Source organism: Heloderma suspectum, chromosome 4 (genome assembly GCF_057233095.1).
Source record: "Heloderma suspectum isolate Gila_16-S chromosome 4, 16-S_ref, whole genome shotgun sequence".
Taxonomy (NCBI): Eukaryota; Metazoa; Chordata; class Lepidosauria; order Squamata; family Helodermatidae; genus Heloderma; species Heloderma suspectum.
Window position 1 is genome coordinate 158,333,872 of NC_139461.1, and position 13,460 is coordinate 158,347,331.

The 13,460-nt window shown below is 42.1% G+C and overlaps 1 pseudogene across 1 annotated transcript; it reads left to right on the top strand.

Annotated features, from left to right (window-relative positions):
• Positions 1–3,235: 3,235 nt before the first annotated feature.
• LOC146347592 (protocadherin gamma-B2 pseudogene) lies at positions 3,236–11,524 on the top strand (annotated as a pseudogene). Its single transcript, XR_014790334.1, has one exon. The product of XR_014790334.1 is annotated as a protocadherin gamma-B2 pseudogene (transcript).
• The last annotated feature ends 1,936 nt before the right edge of the window (positions 11,525–13,460 follow it).

The window sequence follows — 13,460 nt, forward strand, 5'->3', positions numbered from 1 at the left end:
GTTTGTTTAATAAGTCAGCATAAGACCAATGGATCTTAGATAGTTGTATATTCTCGATAGAACAATCGTTATTCAAATTTCTGTTGCGCATATATGCTGATTTTCTCTATTCTTAAGTATTTCTTTCACCCTGACATTTAAAGAATTGCTTCTGCCAAACATTGTTCTTTCTTCGGAAGATTGTTCTATCCTATTCTGTCCTGTATAGATAGAAACAAAGAGATGGTTTATGCAATTCTCTTCATAATGAAGTACATGTGCCCAGGTATGAAATCCACACCCATGACAGCAGTTGCAAAATGTGCCTGCTTGCTTAGACACCACTTTTCAACAAAATTATGCATAGCTGAGAACAGATGGCTGAAATGTGCACAGGCACTAGTCCCAGCTGACACAGCGGGAGGGAGGGAGGAGAAATCTGCAACAGCATCAAAAGAGTTTGGATTCCTATGAATCTGACCTGCGTATTCCACAGCAGACCAGCTTTTCCCAGCTTGCATGGATTCCACAGGCTGGTGGACCATTTTTCTTTCTTTCTGGAATTTTAAGCAAATCTAGTCCCTGGGAAAATTCTGGAGCAGATGATAAAGCAATCCATCTGGAAGCACCTTGAAAACAATGCCGTGATTACTCGAAGCCAACATGGATTTGTCAAAAACAAGTCCTGCCAGACGAATCTGATCTCATTTTTTGATCAAAAAATCAAAAAAAAAATTGATTTTTGAAGGGAGTCAAGTAACCTCCCTTGTAGACCGTGGGAATGCTGTAGACATCATATACCTCGACTTCAGCAAAGCTGTCAACCAAGTGCCCCATGATATCCTGATGAGCAAACTAGCTCAAAGTGGGCTAGATGAAACAACGATCCGGTGGATCCACAGTTGGCTACAGAATCGGACTCAAAGAGTGCTTATCAATGGGACCTTCTCAAACTGGGGAGAGGTAACAAGTGGGGTACCGCAGGGCTCAGTCCTGGGCCCAGTGCTCTTCAACATTTTTATTAATGACTTGGAGGAGGAGGTGCAAGGAATGCTGATCAAATTTACAGATGACACAAAATTGGGCGAGATAGCTATTACTTTCGAAGACAGAAACAAAATTCAAAGTGATCTGGATAGACTGGAGCACTGGGCAGAAAACAACAGAATGACATTTAATAGGGATAAATGCCAACTTCTGCATCTAGGAAAAATAAACCAAATGCACAGTTACAAGATGGGGGATATGTGGCTCAACAACACTACAAGCGAGAAGGATCTTGGAATTGTTGTCGATCACAAGCTGAATATGAGCCAACAATGTGATGTGGCTGCAAAAAAGGCAAATGCTCTTTTGGACTGAATTAATAGAAGCATAGCTTCCAAATCCCAGGTAGTACTAGTTCCCCTCTACTCAGCACTGGTTAGGCCTCATCAGGGATACTGTGTCCAGTTCTGGGCACCACATTTTAAGAAGGATGCAGACAAACTGGAGAGGGTTCAGAGGAGGGCAACAAAGATGATCAGGGGACTGGAAACAAAGCCCTATGAAGAGAGACTGAAAGAACTGGGCATGTTTAGCCTTGAGAAGAGAAGACTGAGGGGAGATATGATAGCACTCTTCAAGTACTTGAAAGGTTGTGACAGAGAAGAAGGCCAGGATCTCTTTTTGATCCTCCCAGAGTGCAGGACACGGAATAATGGGCTCAAGTGACAGGAAGCCAGATTCCGGCTGAACATCAGGAAAAGCTTCCTGACTGACAGAGCAATACGACAATGGAACCAATTACCTGGGGAGGTGGTGGGCTCTCCCACACTGGAGGCCTTCAAGACGAGGGTGGACAGCCATCTGTCAGGGATGCTCTGACTTGGATTCCTGCATTGAGCAGGGGGTTGGACTCAATGGCCTTGTAGGCCCCTTCCAACCCTACTATTCTATGATTCTATGATTCTAGTCATAGAAAAATATGTAAAATAATAAACACTGGCCGGAAATGCACATTTACCCCATAGGCTAAAGCATGAAAATGCGTGGGGGGCTGGGATTTGCACATTTTGGGGGAAATTTGTGCAAAATCGAGAAATTGGAAAGAATCCAATTATGTCAATAAGTGGACAATGGAGTGGAAGGTACCTGACCATCCACAAAAGGCGGACGGAATGGATTTTACAAAATCCATACTTCCCTACTTAGCACTAGCAGTCATGTATTTTGTAGCTGTGTATCTGCATTTTTAAAAATCTGCTCTCCATATTCCCACACTAGGTGATCATTATTTATATAAATGAAAGTTTTCAGTCATATACATTTTTCAGAATTTGTACTGTATGCTTCAGACCCATGGCCCAGAGTATTGAATGCTTGTATCCTTCAGCTTATGACTTAAACCTCATGTCCACAGTTTTGCTTAAATTAAATTAAGGTACATTGTAAATTAAGGTACATTGTAAATTAAGGTACATTGGTGTTAGGTGTTAGGGGGATGTTTTGGCCTTTGGTACATTGGTATCGTCTGGCATGCTGTGTGTATCTCTAGTTAGCTGGATACCTAATTGTTGACAGCATATTTCCTTCCTTGTTTGAAAAATGTATTACAATGTTACTATGAGTAGTTGATATCAAAGAATCTACAGCTAACAACATAGCAACATCAGAAGAGCCTCCTGGATCAGACCAAAGGTCCGTCCAGTCCAGCATTCTGTTCCCACAGTGGCCAACCAGCTGCCCACAGGAAACTCACAAACAGAACAGGACAGCAACAGTACCTCCCAGTTGTGTTCCCTGGGAACTGGTATACAGAGGCATCCTGCCTCTGATGCTGGAGGTAATATATAGCCATCATGAGTAGTAGTCATTGATATCCTTATCTTCTATAGATTTGTGTAATCCCACTTTAAAGCTCTTCATGTTGTTGGCCATCACTGCAGCCTGAGGTAGCAAATTCCAAAGTTTAACCATATGCTGTGTGAAGAAGTATTTTCTTTTATCTGTCCTGAATCTCCCACCCACACAGCTTCATTGGATGACCCCGGATTCTACTATTAAGAGAGAGGGAGAAAATGTCTCCATTCCACTTTCTCCACACTATGCATAATTGTAGACACCTCTGTGTCACCCCTTACTCACTTTTTTCCCTAAGCTAAAAGATCCTGAACATTGTAACCTTTCCTCACTGGGGATTTGCTCCAGCCCCTGGATCAATTTGGTTGCACATTTTTGCAGCTCTACAATAGCGTGGCGGGGGGGGGGGGGATAACTAGAATTGTATGCATTATTCCAAGTGTGGTCATGCCATAGATTTGTATAAAGGCATTATGAAATTGCCAGTTTTATTTTTGATTCCTCTCGTAACTACAACCTAACATTGCTTTCCTGGTCAAACATCACCAGCTCAGTTCCCATCAACATATATGTGAAGTTAGATTTTTTTTTTTTTTTGGACCCAATGTGAATCACTGTACACTTGTGTACATTGAACTGCTTTTGCCATTTTAATGTCCATTCCCCCAGTTTGGAGAGATCATTCAGGAGCTCTTCACTGCCTCTTTTTGTTCTAACCACCCTAAATAATTTGGTGTCATCAGCAAACTTTGGTCACCTCACTGCTCACACCCAACTCGATATAATTTATGAACAAGTTAAAAAGCATGGGAAATTTGCCTGCTAGGTTGTTGACAGACTTTGTCAAAAGCCTTTTAAAAGTCCAATTAAACAATGTCTACCAGATCCCCCTATTCACATGTTTGTTGACACTCTCTAACAACTCTAAAAGAGACAGGACTTCACATTTGTAGATGCCATGTTGATTTTTCTTCAGCAGGATTTGTCCGTCTATACACTTAATAATGCTATCTTTAATAACACTTTCGATCAATTTACCCAGAACAGACATTAAGCTAACCAGTCTGTAATTACCCTTATCGCCCCCGGATCCCTTTTTAAAAATGGGTGTTACATTTGCCACTCTCCAGTCCTCTGGCACAGAGACTGATCTTAGGGACATGTTGCATATTTTTTGTCAGAAGATAAGCAATTTCACATCTGTGTGCTTTAAGATCTCTTAGCTGGATACCGTCTGGATCCAGTGATTTGTTTGCTTTCAGTTTTTCAATAAGATCTACAACTTCATCTCTTGGCACTATTATTTGCCTGGGTTCCTCAGATTCTGTTCCTGAAAATATCAGTTCAGGCACACTCTCTGCCCCCACCCCAACTTCTCATGTTGGAAAGATGAGCCTCTGTATGCGCAGGTGTACACACAGGCTCTCCACCCTGTCGGGAACCCCGCACAGTCAGGGACCCCCCCCCCATGGGTGCACTTTCCATGTGGATTCATAATGAGTGAACAGCCTTATAGAGAGGCAAGGAGGTGGGGGCCTCTTACTGAAGTGACTCGTGTTCCACTATCCAGCCCACTGAGTTCATTATGAATCATTTCTTTTATATTTTTCTGTCTCATTGTTTCCTATAAGTAGCTCTGATTTTCATTAGCTGTGATCCTACACATATTTAATTAGAAGTAAAGTCCATTGAAATCTGTTGGACTTCCTGTCACGTCAATGTATGTTTCAGAATGGGGTGCCCAAATATTTCCATTCAAATAGGCATTTATAACAATCTGAATAGCCAACAGCTTTTGATATATTCACTTGTATTAGATAACGTAGCAAACTGACTTGAAACAGTGTTGCTTAGAAATTCCTTTTAAGATGTTGCTAAAGGGTTTTATCAGTCAGGAGATAAGGAAATGGCCCTTTCAACTGATACACCTCCTTACTAATTAATAATATCTTGAAAACCAGCAAAAGCAGTTTGCACATGGAAATAGGGCAGAGGGACACCCTCGGTGCTATATGCATAAAATCCCCAGCCCCCACACAGGCCGCTTGTTTTCCACTAGTTGGGACAGGACTGTTCAGTGGGCCTGTTCAGACTGTTCAGTGGGAAGAGGGGAGATCCCATAAATGGTTTGCCTGAAACACCTGTAGACTCATCCTGTAATACAAGTTCCAAAGAACCATGAGACAAGTGCCATGCATCAAGGGGGCTTTTGGCTTTTTGTCCAATAGCACTCCCTATGCCATATAAGATGGGGCTTTAGAAATCATCAAAACTGAGTTTCAAAAATGGTTTGTAAAATGTCATGGGCATCAGTCAGCTGTTGTTCAAAGAAAAAAAGGTTCAGTGGGCAAGGCCAGGCACATCAACCCAAGCTGTATGTTGGATCTTACTCAGAGCCAGGCATCGTGGGAAGGGTGTGCCAGGAGATGGTCTGTACCCAAGCCAGAGGGCAGGCAGCAATGGGGGTGGGGGCAAAGTGGGGGCTGACATGGTGGGAATAGGGTGGGGGGATGGCAGGAGAGCCTGTTTTGGTGCTGGCGATTTCCATTTCTCTTCCTACCTCTTTGCACAGAGGTTATTTATGCCTTGCACTCCTTTGATTCTGAAGAGTTTCGGGAGATTCAGTTCCATGCAGTGGCCCAAGATGGAGGCTCCCCACCTCCCAGCTCCAACATCTTAGTGACTCTCTTCATCCTGGACCAGAATGATAACGCTCCAGAAATCTTGTACCTGGCCACTCCCACCGATGGCTCCACTGGGGTGGAGCTGGCCCCTTGCTCCTCTGAGCTGGGTCACGAAGGTGGTGGCTGTGGATGAAGATTCTAATCAAGATGGCTGTTTCTTTTAACTGTTAACCAAGGCCACAGAGCCAGGGCTTTTCACCATGAGACTTCATACTGGAGAGATCAGGGCTTTCTTCACATGGAGCTTTTATCCTGCGATTGCTCCCTCACGGAAGTTTGCAGGCTGTTTACATGACGCTGTGAACCTCCAAGGTGTCTCCTGCACTAAATGCCCATTGTTCCATTTTTTAAATAAATCACAGATAATGAGCTATCAAATTATCCCATTGTGTTCCACTTGAGTTCCCTCTGAGAAAAGAGGAAAAGTGGCAAGAAGAGGAGCAAGATCAATGAACAGTAATGGAAGATTCAGATACAGGGAGAAGGAGGGGGAAAAGGAAGTGGGTGACAAAGGGAATCGTTGTGATCCTGCATTTAAAATGGAAGCAGAAAGCCCCGTTTTAAATGCAGGATTTTAGGCTGGTGTAGAGATGCCCCAGGACTACCTGTTTCTTTGTGGACAAGAAAGTTCTCAAACAAAAAAAATGGTGGTTTTAGTGAAGGATAATGGGCAGCCACCTCTCTGCCTCGATCACCATCTCTGTGGTGCTGGCGGACAACATTCCTGACATACTGACTGATTTAACCAATATCTCAGTTTCTGCAGACCCCCAGTAAAGCCTTGCCCTCTACTTGGTGATTTCAGTAGCCTCAACCTCCTTTTTGTTCTTCACTTTCCTCCATATCTTATTGGAGCTTAGATTTCTCAAGCAGAAAAATACTCAGTATTTGACTCAGGAAGTGTAAATTTCAGAGGCGTTCCAGTGTCAGTTTGTGGGTATTGATGTAGTCCATTATTTTCTCCACTCCTGCTGTCATGCAAGTTCTCTGGCCACAGTCCCTAGGAAGAGCCATTTCAGCATTCCAAAGGGAAACTTTTCTAATATGTTGCCCGGTCAGCCTTGAGAGACAATGGGCTTTTAAGTATAATTTGTATTTAATAGTGTCTGGCAAGACCTTGTGAAATTGTATTGAAAGGCATAAAATACACATAGGTGATTTTTTTTTTCTGTTTTGAGATTTATGGTAGGTATCTGTTCCTGAAAACTTTTCCCAAAAAAAATCCTCTTTGAAAATATTCCTCCACCAATAATTTTCATGTCCTTTTTCTTGGTCCATATTTGGTTTGTTTGTTCTGGGCAATATTGTTAGTAAACCATTCCCCCTGGTGCTTCCTGCAATTCTTTTCAACTGGAGTTTGAACCTGGGACCTTTTACATGCAAAGTATGTGCTCTACCTCAGAGCTATGGTTCTTCCCTCATGCTTCAATGAAGGGATGTACTTCAGGAGGCAACTGTCCATTTCTTCAGAATGATGAACCATGTGCACAAATAGATGCTGCACATAGGGCTCCACCTCTGTCTAGCTGTCAGAAAATCTGCTGTTGCATCAATCAGCAATTAGGAAGGTGATTGATAAATAAATTATTGTATAGATATGATTACAGATTTTGTGACTGGGTTATGCACAAACAGCCCTAGCTGTAGAACAGCATCCCAGTTGGACTGAGATTATAGTGAATAATTTTGTAAATTGGTAGATGCATCACATGTGAAACATCTAATCTACTGTTTGTAAATATTAAGTTGGTTCATTGAAAGGATTGGATTTGCTGCAGTTTAATTTAGAATAGATCAAAATCAAAGCAATTTGTGGCAAAACCTGAAAGGAGAATACAGTTTAAAAACTAAATATGTAACTCTGACATATATTCCACCACCTTCTCAACAACAACAAAAGTGTAGTGTGGGACCAATATTGCACACTTTCAGCCAAATTAGGTTCATAAATCCTGGAGAGAGAAAAAAATCATGTAAGGCGCTGCAAGATCTTACAGCTCAGTCATACATTTGCTAGCCCAAACTGTGTGATTTTGTAAACAGGGCTACAATTATCTTTTGCTGTTCATATAAAATTGTTACCTATCCTCAGCATCTCTAGACAGAGTGGCATATAAGGCTGAAAATAAAATTGATGCAGAAAGTATTGCAGAATTATGACAGGCAAGTTCCTAGGAAATCAAGTGATGCGGATTCAGAAATTGCGATTGTTCCCCATACAGCAGGTCTTCATAATGTCCCCCACCAGTACTCCACCACAGTTGTTCCAGGTTCAGAAAGAGGTGGGGGCTTTGGCACAGCGCTGGCAAAATGTAAATCTCCTTTCCTGTGCATGCTGTCTTCGTTCAGTTATTTTCCCTCTCAGCCCCAGCCAGCATAGCCAGTAGTCAGAAATGCTGGGAATTGTAGTCCAAAACATCTGGAGGGCACCAAGTTGGGAAAGGCTGTCCTGGCAGTTTGGCACAAGAGATGGTGAGAGAGAAACACTCTCAATTAAATGTCATGTGCTACACCCGTGCCTCGGGAACTTTGTTCATAAAGGTCTTGATGCAAAGCCCAGTGATGTTTAAGGTAATGATTACACTGACTTCAGAGTGTTTGAGAATGTCTCCTATATTCATCACATCCCTGCTCACTCCTACAAATACTGTCTTTATTAATGAGGGGAAGAAATGTGGAATGCACACACCTGAAATAATTGTATAAACCTATACACAGTGCATCCATCTGGAGAGAAACTTTGCTATCCTGCCAGCCACTGGAACTCTCTCGCATGTTGATCCAGTAGATGCTCTTGCAGTTTTCCAGCTGAGACTCAGAGTGCCGCTGTTGGCCAGTGTGGGATAAGGACAGAAAGAAGGGCTCCATTCACTTTTATTTTGATGCAATCATTACTGAGTTAGGTTCTGCAAATTTGATAGGAGGCAGAATCGAGAGACAACAGTACAGCATCCAACCAAAACTGGAGCCATCCCCATTAAGACAATATCAAGTAATGATGCCTGTTCCTGACCACAACTTCTTGCGGCATGAAAGTAACTTGAAAACACGAATCAAAAGAAAAGAAAAAATGCAAACAAAGCAAATGAGGAAATGGACGAAGATCACACAGAGATGGAGCAGCTGGCCATTCAGGCGGCAAGTACAGCTTTCCTTGTTATTCTCTTTGTTCTCTCTGGCACTCTCAGAGGAGGTTTGGTATTCAATTCCTGAGGAAAAGGAGAAGGGCTCTCTTGTGGGGACTCTTGTCACAGATTTGGGTCTAAGCAAGAGGGACCTGCTGAAGAGGAAGCTCCATATAGTTTCTGCAGCTAATGCACAATTCTTTGCTGTGAATGGGGAACATGGAGGTTTCTATGTAAGAGACAGAATAGATCGAGAAGAAATCTGTGGAATATCTCCACATTGTGTCCTTAACTTTGAAATTGTAGTTGAAAACCCTCTGAATGTTTTTCACATAAGCGTTAACATAGAGGATATTAACGATAATGCACCACATTTTTTAAAAGATGGTATGAAGCTAGAAATCAGTGAATCCAGCTTGATTGGAGCCATATTTCCTCTTGGAAGTGCTGAAGATCCTGATGTTGGGGTAAATTCTCTCCAAAATTACCAACTGAGTCCCAACCAGTACTTCACCTTGGATGTTAAAGAAAGTCCAGATGGAAATAAATACCCATTTTTAGTGCAAAGAAAACAACTGGACCGGGAAAGTGAACACAGCCTCCATTTGATCCTTACAGGCCTGGATGGGGGAGAGCCATTAAAAACTGGAACCACCCATATATGGATTAATATTACTGATATCAATGACAATCCACCAGTTTTCACTCAGGAAATCTATAAATCCAGCCTAAAGGAGAATGTACCCAAAGGATCTTTGGTGACACAGGTGAAAGCCTCTGACACAGATGAAGGTTCCAATGCACAGATCAGCTATAGTTTCAGCAATATCCCTGCTAAAGCTGGCCAGAAATTTAGCCTGGACCCAGAAAGTGGGGTGATTTCAATTAGGGAGCCATTGGACTTTGAAGAGTCAAGAAGCTATATGATGTTAGTGGAAGCCAAGGATGGTGGTGGATTATTGGCACATTGTAAGGTTGAGATTGATGTTCTTGATGAGAATGACAATTCTCCAGAAGTTTTGCTAACATCTGTATTTACTCCAGTTCCTGAGGACTCTCTACCAGGAACTGTGATTGCTTTGATCAATGTGAATGATAGAGATGAAGGAGAAAGTGGGAAGACTACTTGCTATATACAAGGTAATACACCTTTTAAAATTCTGTCTTCATCTAACAATTACTATAAGCTCCTCACAGACAGGATCCTGGACAGAGAAAAAATCTCAGAGTATAACATCACAGTCACAGCCACTGACAAAGGCACCCCATCTCTTTCCACATTCAAAAGCATCTCACTGCAGATTTCAGATATCAATGACAATTCTCCTGCATTTGAAGAATCTACCTACAATGTCTTTGTACCAGAAAACAATCCCTCGGTTACCTCCATTTTCACAGTCTCGGCCTCTGACACGGATCTGGGTTGCAATGCCCAAATCACTTACTCCATCCTCAATAGCAACATTGAGGAGCTGCCTCTCTCCTCTTATGTCTCCATTAACTCGGAGACTGGAACGATCTATGCGCAGCGATCCTTCGATTATGAGCAATTCAGGGAGTTTCAGATCCAAGTGAAGGCCCAAGATGGTGGCTCTCCCTGTCTTAGTAGTAATGCCACAGTGAGGGTGTTCATTCTGGATCGCAATGATAATATCCCCCGGATCCTATATCCTTCACCAGGTGCCAATGGCTCAGCCTCGTTTGAGATGGTGCCTTGGTCTGCAGAACCAGGCTATTTGGTGACCAAGGTAGTGGCAGTGGATGCAGATTCTGGGCACAATGCTTGGATTTCCTATCATCAATTTCAGGCTATGGAGCCGGCACTCTTCACCCTTGGGCTTCACACCGGGGAGGTCAGGACAGCGCGGGTCTTTGTGCAAAGAGATGCTGTGAAGCAAAAACTGGCCATTTTAGTAAAGGATAATGGAAGTCCTCCTCTCTCGGCCACTGTAACTCTGAATCTGGTGTTTGCTGAGAACTTCCAAGAAGCACTTCCTGAGATGAGCAAACCACCAAATGACTTCAAGTATCAGTCTGATATGAACACCATTTTGGTAATAGCTTTGGCTTTAGTTTCATTTTTATTCCTTTTTACAGCCATAACAGTTTTAATACTTAAATGTCAGAGAGAGAGAACCCCAGCAGTGTTTGGGCCCTACAGTACTGAATTATACTCTAGCTTGGGACACAAATTTCCCTGGAATTACAATAATGGGACATTGACATTGCCATATTCATATGAAGTATGCTTAGCCTCAAAGTCAGATCACAATGAGATCGCAAACCAATTGGTGGTCACAGATAATCCCCTTACTACGGATGATTCTGGAATTGGAAATGAGTCTCTGGGTAAAAATCTCAGCTCTGATGACAAGATACAGGTGAGAATTACAGGAGTATAATTAAAGACCTAGCTTTTGGTTTTCTGCTGAGAGGATTCCAGACTGCACAGTTGTAATAGTTTCCTCTCCTAGCATGCCTTCTCAGAATGAAGGAGGCCATGGTAGCACCTACATACCATCTACATTTTAACACTCCTAAGTTAATACATTTATTAACTGGTGAATAATATAAGTAAGTTACATATTGCTAGAGCAGAGAATATAGTCTTTGGCGTGTATATGGTACAACTGTTTCCATAAAGTGGTATGTTTTATTGAAAATGGCTAAGCTTGAACTTTTATTCATGTCAATGAAGTTATGGAGCCAAGAAGACATTTAACCTTAGCGGCTTTGTTTCTTTATTCTTCTTGCTCAATAGGGAAACCGTTATGTTACAAGTGATCTGATCCACTGTTCCTTAAGACATAAGTACTATAGATTAGTTAGGTTATGTCTGCCCTCTACTGGTCAGATATCATACTACAGCCATGAATTTAGCACAGGACATGGTCCCCCCCCCCCGACCCCAGTGCGTTCTTGGCAAATTACGTTTTATTTAGACTTTGTTATAATTGCCAACATGCTATTTAACTAGTATTACAAAATCTAGTTAACACAAAATCTTTGTGTTGATTTTAAAGATCATATTTATTACAGAATGTATGTGGAGATATTGATATCAATACACATAATAGGTCGTACAAACACACACCACGATCCAGCCAAATTTAGACATTTTAAGTCCCATTGATTTCAATGGGAGATATGCAGACTGCAATCTAAACATCCTTGTTAGGAAGTAAGCCCCACTGAACACAGTTGGATGTACTTTTGAGTAAGTATGTTTAGGATTGCACTGTTCAGCATGTGCTTAATTTTCTTTATGAAATCAGTAGGACTTGAAAGTACTTAACTTTGGCTGGATCATGCCTACGTGAACAAGCAGTAGTTCCTAGCATGATCTATTCGGTTTTGACAATAACACAGTTGGATGTCAAACTAGGCACTGGGAGCCAAGTTGATAGTTTTAAGAATGCTGAAGGAGGAAAGAATTCTCCAGAAAGTGGCATTTGATATATTAGTGCAAGAAAGATTTCAAAAAGAACTAAAAGCACAGGTGAAAGTCTAAGTATTACCATCCATGCTAAGATCATGAGGTGTTAGGTTGTTCAATCCAGAAGTTCTGTCTTGCTTCTAGTGTTCCAGGTTTAGATAGCTTTTCCTATTGGATCTGAGAGACTGTGCTCATCTATATTAAAGGATCTTGCAACAGGTTGCTCACTTTTTCCTCCCTTGTGATCACTGACTTGGGATTTCCAAAACTGTAATGAAAGTCTACAGTTCTTTTTCCAACAGAGTTCGTGTGGCATCTAGAGCTCTTGCATTCTATGAAAAACATTACATTGCTGGACTTACAAATGACAGTCTGTTCAATGCAGCTTTCACCATTGTGGTGCCCTCCAGATTTGTTGGACTACAAATCCCATCATCCTCAGCCAGCACTGCCATCGGCTGTACTGGCTAAGGATAATGGGAGGGCACCACGTTGGGGAAGGCTGGTTTAATGTAATGGGTCTTGTCAGTCATTCTGCGAATGAGGGCAACCATTTCTCTAAGGTGATAAGATTGGATTTATCAATATTAATTGGAAAATCCAATTAATTATCTGGTTTCTGCAGGGTTAATTATAGGTTTCTGGAAGGAATTGTAAGTCATTACCAAGGGATAGTTCTCCGTAATTGCAAGTGATAGATAGCAAATGCTCAGTGAAAGTGCTGCTGCTTGTTATCTTCCACGTCCAGAGAATCCCACCTCCACAAAGGTGAGTGAGATACTAACAAGCAATACCCTGACCCTTTTGTGGTAGATGTGCATCTCCAATCTATCATTATCTGATTAAGGTAAGGTCTTAACCTTGGTAGCCAATTTGGAATGCCTTGAAAAAGGCAGGCCAAGCAATGTTTTCGGCATTGTGGCCTCACTTGAGTGTCGCCTCAGGACTGCTTCTCCACAAGCACCAAGAGCCTCCCAGTGTGTTCTTTGGATGTTTGTAGCTCCTTATGTACTCTTTTCTCTTCAGTGGCCACCTATATCCCACACAACAGATAACCCTTGATTATATCTCTGGGAATCTGTAATTCTCTTCAGATCTCAGATTCTTCATTTACCTTGGCTAACACATACAGAATTCTTCCTCCTGTCCCTGGTCAGAACACATGTCATTGCGCAGGGCTGGATCTACACTTACCGCCTTTTTTCGCTTCCAATGAGGTTTCACCGCCCGCCTTTCACACTACGCAGTACCCACCTCGAATTGGAACCGGAATTTCCCACTTCCGTGCTCCCGCTTTCAATACCCTAATATCCCGGTATTTCCCCTTAATGTGCTCTGATTTTCTGCCTTCGCTACTATATCTGGTCATAGTCCCCTCCCCTGCCTGTCCATATA